Below are 10,025 nucleotides of genomic sequence, written 5' to 3'. Positions count from 1 at the left end.
ACATACTGGGTGAAGTTTTCTTACCTTTGGTCCAAGCACAGGTTACCAATGAACGACCATCGAGCACGATCATGTTTCCAAGCCCCTAGCGATAACCTAGTCACAACCATAAACGGTGTTTCAATGAGTTCGAGTTCCAAAACCCAATTCCGGGACCAATCCCGCGCTCTCGGGACCTCCAATCCCACCAAACAAGGTGATGAAATCATCCCCTGAGCTCTCGGGTCAAAACCCCAAATAGTACCAAAAAACCAAGTTCTGAAGACTGTGTAGCGCTACCTATGGGCGCTACAGTGCTATAGACAGAACTGCATCCCCCAAATAAACAACATAGCGCTGTAGCGCTACCAACCTAGCGCTACAGCGCTGATACCAGATTTCTGGGTTCCTCAACTCGTGTTCTTTGAGCTTCAAAGCTCCAAATCTGACCCCAACGGGTCCCTAACCCCTCAAATCAACATTTTAATCCCCCCAAATAGTTCACCCAATAGCTTAGCAACATTAAAACAACAACAAATACCCAAAATCCCCATAGGAACTCATAATCCAATTCTTGAGTTTGTAAATGTCAAGAACACCAAGAACATAGAATAAACTCAGGAATTCAAAGCTATAATTACCTTTGATATGTCATTTCTCACTAAATCCTTCGGCTAAAAAGCTTCTAATCTTCCCTAGAATCGCTATGTCTCGATCCTCGCTTGAATCTGAGTCCTAAAACTCGAGTTTCCTTCGAAAATGTGTTCGGGTGTCGAAAAGGGAACGGGAGGGAGAGAGAATGTTCTGAATATTCTTTTATTATTCTGACAAGTTACTTCAAGCTTAAGTAACCTCAAGAAAATCCTAATGCTCGGGGTCCCGAAAATGCCCCCGGGGGTAAAATAGTCAAAATTCCCAGAATTTCCCCATAGTCTCACTAACTCCCAATTTATCATCAAATAATCATTCTCATTACCCAATATCCCGGTAATGTACTAAATACCCCTTGACTCACTCTGAGTCAAGTATGAATCCCGTTGTGACTTTCCCACTAGCTTGCCTCCTAGGATCGTCTCGTGCTGAGTAACCCTAGCATAACCAAATAATAATGAAGCACCACACACATACCACATATATGCCAAATATACCCGAAACGGGCCAAAATATGAAAATTGCCCAATTAAACAGAAATGGACCCACATGCATATTTAATACACCTAAACATGCATATCTAGTCATATTATAATATAACTCACATATTCACATAATGATACACATAAATATCACATAATCATATAATTCCAAGATTTGCCATCCTGACCCCCTAATCAAGGCCTTGTGCCTTATTAGGAAATTTGGGTCGTTACAGCTTCACTCCTGCTTCAGATTTGTTAAGGGAGGAGATGTCGTACGTGGAGGGTGCTTCATCTCCCGTTATGCTTTGTCTTCTTCAAGTGTTGTCGAAGGGGTGCAGAGTCACCGAGCTTGGGTGCGACATGGACTGATGGAAGGATATCGACGCTGAAGTCGAACCCTATAGCAAAGGAGCCATCAGAAGGAGATCAACGCCTAAGTCATCATCGATGGCTATGGGTGAAGTTCCTGGCAACGGGGGTTGCAAATCGACGACCCACAACAACTCAAAGATGGCTCTGGTGTGGGCGAGCAAGCGATTTGGTGTGGTTGATCTAGCTGGGTCACGAATCCAGATCTTAAGCAAGGTTTATTTGGGAAGAATGATTTTGAACTGGGTTCGATATTGTTGGGTTTCTTTGCAGGGATGATACTGTTATGTTATCTTTAATTCTGCCTTTTCTTTTTATTTTATGATTTTTGTGTTAATTGTATGTGTACAGATTTGAATAAAAGTTTAGAGAAGAGTTTGAATTTTGTTTTTTTGATTATGGGTTTGGAATTTGAATCTAGGTTTCATGGATGAACTCATAACATGTTTTGCTTTGATTATTTAGTCCGAATCTGAGTTTCATGGATGAACTAAATAATTATAGAGATAAGCTTTTTTTTTTTTTTTAATTTTATGTGAGATTTTAGACTAACTAATTCTGTTTAAGGTAGAGATTAAGTTTCAATTTTTTTGTTTGATTTTGATTTTGATTTTTCTTCATTTCAAAATTAAATATTACATTATTTCAATTTATTTTTTTATTTTTAATATTTAAAATTAGTTTATTATAATTTTTAAATATTTATAAATAATTAAAAAATTATTAAGTTATAAAATCAGAGGGCTTTTTTGTTAGATTGAAAAATTATTTGACTAAAATTTGGTCCAGGGTATTTTTTTGTTCCATTTTGCAAAACGTAAGGTCTGAATTGTCATTTAACAAAACAAAGGTTTCGATCGGTAACTTTTGCACAACTCAGGGTCCAAAATGGTATTTACCATTTTTTAAATAATATTATTAAGATCTTAATAATTAAGCTTTAATTTCTCACCATATTGTAGTCATAATTACTTTTATTTAATGAGGTTTTTAGTAGAACATATATAACATCTATTTTTTTTTATCATTGTATTGATTGTGACTACATTACTATTGTTCTGTTTTGGCAAAGTTAGTAGGTTTTAGATAATTTAATGAGTTTATCTCACTTTTTTTTATCATTTTTCGAATGAAGAGTATTATCATATATCCTCCTTAGCAACACTTTTGATCTCCATACTCTTTATTTTTTACATTTATTTAGTTCTCTTGAGTTTTATTTTCACCCGTTATAATCATACTTTAGTAATTTTTTTTGTTACTGTATTTAAGGATATTCCTTTGTAAAATATTTTTTAATTATAGTGTTAACTTATGTTTTTCTTCAAGGAGTAACGTAAATATATCTATCTTGTAATTAAAGTAATAATCTCAATAACTATCTTTAATCTCAGCAACGTATGTTAGAAATGACCTCACTATGCTGCCCACGATGAATGAAGATTCCATGGAGTACGTCCAAAAATGTGATAAGTGTCAGAGATTCTCCAAAATCCCTCGAGCAGCTCCTAATGGACTTAAACAAATGAAGAGGCCATGGCCCTTCGCAGTATGGGGCATTGATTTGATCGGGTAACTCCCAACAAGAAAGGGTGGAGTGAAATTTGTGGTGGTCGTAGTGGATTACTTTACAAAGTGGACTGAAGTAGAACCACTTGCTACAATTACTTCCAAGAAGGTGCTCAATTTTGTGATAAAAAATATCATATGCAAATACGGGCTACCGAAAAAGACTGTCTCAGATAATGACACTCAGTTTGATAGCGACACATTCACAAAATTTTGTGTAAGGCATGGTATCACGAAGAGCTTTTCTGCAGTTGCGCATCCCCAAGCAAACAAACAAGTAGAAGTTGTCAACAAAACCTTAAAGGACACAATGAAAAATGTCTCAAACAAGCCAAATGCATTTGGTTGGATATTTTGCCAGAAGTATTGTGGTCATATTGAACTACTGCTCGAACCTCAACATGACATACTCCATTTTCCTTAGCTTATGGATATAAAGCAATGATACCAATTGAGTTAACACCCCCCCTCGCCCCCTCAATCGCATCGGAGGAGTACGTATGACCAAGATCAAAACCACCAATTATTGGCTGAAAGCCTCGACATGATTGAATAACAAAGAGAAAAATCACAATTGTAAGTGGCTGCTTACCAGCCAAAGTTAGCCAAATACTTCAACTCTCGAGTCAAGAATAGAAAATTTGCCCGAGAGATCTAGTATTGCAAAAAATGTTCCAAAACACCAAGGATCATGCAGCAGGAGTTTTGGGACCCAATTGGGAAGGACCATATCAGATAGTAGAAGTATTGCAACTAGGAACATACAAACTTACTTGACTGAATGGTGAACTAATTGTAAGATACTGGAATGGTGAACACTTGCAGAAATATTATCAATGAATACTAGTTGAAAGGCACGCTTTGCCTACTTACTCCGACCAACATTATTCTAGATCCCTTTTAATGGTAAAGGCACGATTATTGCCAAATTGTTGATTTTTGGTTGTAAGGCACGTATTGCCCACTTTTTTTACAACCAATTATTACCCAAACAATTTTTTTTAGTTATGTGGTTATTAGGCACATTTTGCCCTTAATTAATGACCAATAACCTAGTTCAATTCACTTATTTATGTTTTTTCTTCAAAAACATGCATTGCTCGTAGAATTTCTAAACTCAATAGACATGTTTTGTCCATTTTATTACGAGGTATAAACAAGGGAGTGTGCTCGACATACTCATTTTTGCAATTTTGTTATTAAACAAGTATTACTTAACATGTGTGATTCTTAAGCAAAATTACAAGTATACTACTATATGATACGATATTCGAGCAGTTGTATTAGCTCAATCAAGTCTGGTTATTTGGCAAGTAACAAAGGACTCACCTCCTCGATCATTTGGGGGGCATATAAGGTATACATGATTGCACATAAGTAAATAAGTTAAAATAATACAACTGAGTAATACTTAGGAAATTTTCAATAATTTATAAAGTATTGTGCTTCGTTCAGTAAGGACATAAAAAACCAAGATGCTCTAAATGTTTGAAACGAGCAATAGAGTTAAAATCATATATAGCAAAGCAAATTGTTATATCAAGTTAAAATCATACAAGAAATATATAATATGTATAAAGCAAGAGTAAAAATATTTACACATATTATCCGAGATTAAAAGCTACTCAGCCAACCATTGTCTTTGCACCACAGACCTTAAAAAAACAACAAGAAGATGCCCTCCTCAAGACTCTTTAGCCCCGGCATCTTCCTCCTCGGGCTCCTCCTGCTCAACTTCAAGGGTTGCAGGGATTTCTTCAACAGAAGCCTCAAGCTCCTCCTTTTTGCGATTTCTTTATTACGAAGATGGGCAGGGATGTAATCAAAATTGGCTTCCTTATTGTTCTTCCAAAAAAGGAAGAAGCACTTCTAACTTGGTTAAGTTTGAGGAATGTGACTCCTTTTCGCGCTAAAGCTCTTCCTCGAGAAGTTTCTTCTTCTCTAACTCTTCTCTTTGGGCTGGCTCATCTCCTCCGTCGACTTGACCTGCTATTCCTCGAGCTCTTTAACACGAGCATCGAGACTGCACCTCTTCTCCTCAAGCTCCTCCAGCTAGTGCTTGAGCTTTGCCCCCGACTACTCGAGCACCTTGATTACTTTTCCCTTATTATCAATCTCGGTATTCTTATTGTCGAGATCCTTCTGCAAGTCTCGAGCAGCTTGGAATTGGAGAGTGTGGCAGTATTTGAAGTGTTTCGCGATGTCCTGTGATTTCCTCAAGGCATCTCAAGTTTAACTACCTTGGTGCGGGTGTTGGTGAGAGTTATAACACCCTAAATAAATAAAGCAAGATGAGAATAACCACCTAAAAAGAAGTAAACAAGCAGAATACTTGGAAGAAAAATTGAGAAACATATAAAGAGCAACTTACCGAAAGGATCTCGGATAATGCACGTCCAAGACCGGAGTCGACCGATGAGTTTTGATGCTTGAAGGCAGCATCAACACTTGTCGGGTGTTGAACAAGGGTTTGGACTCAAGAGGAGATGGAGTGAGTAATTGCCTTCAACTTTTCATTTACTCGCTCCTTTTAGTCAGAAAGTGGATCCATTTCACGAGCAGAGGAAGGAGTGGCCTGGTGGACCGATGAAGACTCCTGAGCAGGGGAAGGAGTGGCTTGCTCAGGAAGGGTAGTATGAGGAGTGGTTTCCGGTTGGCTGGGTGGTTCCGCCGGGGAAGCAGCGGGAAATTTGCGAACAGGAGGATTACTCCTCTGCTACTTTATTGTCGGCTCTTTGCTTGAACCGACCCCCATAACCATCTTTATTTTACTACCCCCTTTGGTTGGGGCTGGAGGGGAAGCATAGATATTAAACATCATTGAATCAGACATGGCTGTAGTAAAAAAATGCAAGTGTATTAGATTGCGAAAGTATATAAACGAGCAGTATACTTATGCAAAATATTATATGATATAGAAGATTTTTCAAAGCAACATACATACACAACATATATATTACATGGAATCCCCTCCTCGTCGTCAGAGGACGTGGGCTCGTCTTCCTTTTCCAGTACCTTCTTGCCTTTTCCCTTGTCAACGGGAGGTGTTAGGGCTCAAGGGCGAGGAGCATCACCTTGCTCCCTTATACTGATCCATATTGGTGTCCTTCTCTATGGAACAAGGACCGCCGGGGGCTGGTCGGAATGCCCCAGTTCCTCGCCAACTACTTTCTCAGCAGTTCCTCCACCAGCAACACCTTTTTCATCAGCGTAGTGGGTATCAAGCAAACTGACTCTCCTAAGGTTCTCGTTGATTACGAGCAGTCTACAGTTCTTTTCTTCAAAGGGAAGCCCGCCTAAGACCACTGCTCGCCTGCCCATGTCCACAGTAGGAATGGGTCTATCCCATGGCCCTAAAGCGCAACAAAAAGAATGAGGCCAAGGAAAGAAAAACGAAGGAAATGACTTAGCAGCCTAAATAATTACTTGCTTGCTGAAAAGCTCGATTGTCTGCGACCAAGAAAGTTGTCAGAAAATACTCCTTATTATAACTGCCCACGTTGCTCCTAAACGTGGGCTCAATTAGGAATTTCCTGGTCTTGTCATGGTGACAGAAGTAGAAGAACCCAATACCCTTGTGGCCTGAGTTCAACTTCAAGTTGAATAAGTAATGGACCTCATGAGGATTAGGAGTGACCCATCCTTGAATGCGATAAAGGATAAAAAATGCTGAAAGCATTAAGTTTTTGTTTGGTGTTATTTGGAAATGAGTGTTGTTGAAGTAATTTACGAGGCTCCTAAAATAAGGATGGAGGGGGAGAGTGGCGCCTGCCTGAATATTATACCTCGACCAGACACTATACGCATTACCAAGACTGTGCGCCCGCTAGTCGGGTCGAGAAAGAACTAAATCTACCCCTCTAAAACCATATCTTTGGGGGTACTCCCCAAGTACTTGGCTCGAGAGGGTGCTGATCGGAGCCACATCTTAACCTGCCTCCTCGAGCGGGCTTTTCTTTTCGCGATGAGTCTTATGACATCGGTTTTATGCTCGTCGTCAAATTCAATGTCATCATAAGGCACATCTTGTGGTCATGCCTGCGGTTTCCCTTGTGGTTGTTGTTGTTGCTCGGGCTGTTGTATTTCTAGTTGCTCGAGTTATTATTGTTGTATGGGCTGCTCAGCATTTTGCCCATTGGTCGCGTACCTTGCAACCTGGGGATCCACAACCGATCTTTATCTAGTAGTTTGCTTGATCCTAGTCATACCTGGAGAATAAAAAGCAACAGTTATGACCTATTCAACAAACGAAGACCTGCTCGTTTCCCTCCCAATGGTCAAAATTCCAAGCGGGAGTGGATCAACAGAGTCAGGATGTACAATAAAAGTCCAATTATTTGGAAGGAATTTCCTTATTCCTTGTTCTAATTCCTTAGTCATCCAGGAATATTCCTGATTTGAAACAAAATGAAAATCATAATGAGAGTGCCCACTAGATTTATTATGATTTTCATTTTTTTCTCTAGATATGGCTAGGATCAAGCAAACTACTAGACAAAGAATAAGGAAATTCCTTCCAAATAATTGGAATATTTCCAGATGAAAGGAAATTTCTTCCAACATTCATTATGATTTTCATTTTGTTATAATTCATCACATGGTTCCGGAATATCACGATTGAGGTCAATATCTGGTCGCTCCATTCCACTTCATCGACCAGTGTTGGTAGCAAGTCTGTGTCAACAGAATAATCACTCCCCCAGTGATCACGTGCATATATTTGGTGAAAAGTAAAGGGGAGATGAGTTATTTGACCAGCCTATGTATGTGCCTAACTAAGTGTGAGCTGTTCGAGAAACATGATTCTACACTCGAGCAGAAGCTAAAGTGGATCTAAAAGGCAGTTAAAAAGTTTTTCACGAATTTTTTTCTCACCAAAACTTTTTAGAAAAGCAAACAGTACTTCTTTGAGTTTTCAAAAAATCCTCTCGAAGCCAACAACACGATCAAGGGTAACCCGAGCCCTAAAATCATTTTCCTACTCTCCAAACAAACATTTTCCTAGAAAATCAATGACTTTTGCAAAAAATAGCCAAGTTTTTACGTAAAAATCAAGAACATCAAGAACACATAGATACAAAATATTCAAAAAATGCATGGAAACTATGCGACAAGTAACAAATAGTCATGCAAATACAAAAAATGCAGTTACGAAGATTTGGTTGGAGGACTTAAAGAAAAATATGATTTTTGGAAGAGGAAATAAAGAGCAAGGTCACTGGTTTGAGAGGATTTCATAGAAAAAGCAAGCATGGAAAGTTTGAAAGTGTAAAGAGTGAAATGTTATGGGAGACTTATTTATAGGCAACGACTCGGGTGCGAGCAGATGACGTCATCTTGGAAAGTTCATCATGAGTTTATGGGGTGATGTGATGTCATGCGTGTGGGTTGGTGCAAAGGTGCCTCGTTTTTCGCTGAAAAGGTACAATGATGGCAGAGTAAGAAAGCGTGTCAGACGCTTAGGAAACCCAAAAGCCGTCAATTGTATATTCAAGGAGGCGTGACATTGCCTGTAAAAGCAAAGATATGAGCTGTAAAGTAATATTCAGAAGGTGAATAGATACTTACCTGGTCAAAGAATGAAAGTTTATCCAATGTTGGTCGCCCTAGGATAAACTTGGGGAACAAATGTTTAACCCAATTTTGACTTGATGACAGGCATCTAAGAAAGAGACACATGGCATTACAATACATTAAATTCAGAGAGCTGGTCGTGAAGGAGTAGCTGCTTGAGAGGGTTACATTGGAATATAAAAGCTTATTTAGCAAAGTTCAAGTAACTTGCTCGAAGTACAAGACTTGCTTGATGAGCAAGTCACTTTTACCCGAAGATCCAGATTTCACGAGATACTAGCAAATATCCCAAGATATTTATGTAACTGATATTTAAATTGTATTATTCTCGTGTTATTTGAATTTGTAACTGAATGTACTGATCCCACACTTACACGTGTAGGGCCTAGATTCGTTTGTAAGAGCCCATAGCCCATTGAGACTCTCTATTAATATAGAGTTCATTTAATCATTAACCCTAAGTGAAAACTACAAGAGAAAAGGCTAGAGATTTCTTTTGTACGTACTTTACATACAAAACACTTCGAATTGTATTCTTCTCTCAGCTTAAGAAACTCAGTTGAACCTTGTTTCTGTTTTATCTTGAGTTTGAGACCTCTTTGATTAATAAAGTGCAAGTGGATGTAGGTCATTACCAACTCTTGGGCTGAACTACTATAAAATTCTGTGTCGTTTACGTGATTTCAGTTTGTTTAATTCTTATTCCATCGTATAAATTGACTCAGTGCCGTTGACCAAAACGCTGGTCAACAATACCCTAGATTCGATTTTTGTTAAAATATTTTCAATTATAAGATTAATTCTTGGGTTATTGGAGATGAAATGGGTTCACAGTAGTGGAAAATGTGGCTGAGGAGATGAGAATGAAATATTATATTTAAAAATATTTTGACCAAAATCGGGTCTAGAGTACTGTTTTGACGCATTTTATAAACATAGGAGCTGATCGCGTATTCGAAAAAAACATTAGCGTCAAACTGGTATTTTCCCCAAAAAATAATAATATACTATAAAAACACAAAAAAAGTAAACAAAAAAAAATATTTAAATATAAATTTTAAATTTAAGCAAGCAAAGAGTGGCATCTTGGTCTCCAGGAAAATGGACTTTCATATATGTGAAGATTTCTATATTATGTAACAAATGTCATCACAAAATAAGCTCTTCAAGCGGTATTAAAATTTAACCAACTCACTACATTATATAAATATTTAAATGGACGATTATTTTATTTGCTAAATAATAATTTTGAGAACAACAAAAAAAATTGTTTTTAGTTATTCTCAAATCATTTTTATCACTTTTTTTCTCTCATAACCTTTTAATTATTTTTAACTCACATTACTTTATTTTTCATTAATTTATTTTTTTTCTCATTACTTCCTATATTTTTTTTTT

Source organism: Humulus lupulus, chromosome 5 (assembly GCF_963169125.1).
Source record: "Humulus lupulus chromosome 5, drHumLupu1.1, whole genome shotgun sequence".
Classification (NCBI taxonomy): domain Eukaryota; kingdom Viridiplantae; phylum Streptophyta; class Magnoliopsida; order Rosales; family Cannabaceae; genus Humulus; species Humulus lupulus.
The sequence above is the reverse complement of the archived record's forward strand: the minus strand, read 5'-3'. Positions refer to the sequence as shown.